General features: G+C 44.4%; 1 protein-coding gene across 1 annotated transcript in view; it reads left to right on the plus strand.

Annotated features, from left to right (window-relative positions):
• LOC119593392 (Krueppel-like factor 13) overlaps positions 1 to 241 on the plus strand; it is a gene marked incomplete at its 3' end in the record, with an annotated part of 64,105 nt that overhangs the window by 62,606 nt on the left and 1,258 nt on the right.

Raw genomic sequence — 241 nt, forward strand, 5'->3', positions numbered from 1 at the left:
TCCGATTTTGGCTTAACAAGACTGTAAAACAGGGAACAGGTGTACACAGATGCACCGGCACTAACCAGGAGTGTGTGCTCTCAGTTGGGAAAGGAATTATACAAGTGTTAGTTAACAGAACACCTGCACAGATGCCTACGTGGGAAGGAATAGGTGTGTTGTGGAAAAAAATACGCGTAAACCGGTGATAGACGTAGATAGGGGAACGGACAGAAGTCTCATAGTCTTTCGTATTTAGATG

This window comes from Penaeus monodon, chromosome 32, assembly GCF_015228065.2.
Source record: "Penaeus monodon isolate SGIC_2016 chromosome 32, NSTDA_Pmon_1, whole genome shotgun sequence".
Lineage (NCBI taxonomy): Eukaryota > Metazoa > Arthropoda > Malacostraca > Decapoda > Penaeidae > Penaeus > Penaeus monodon.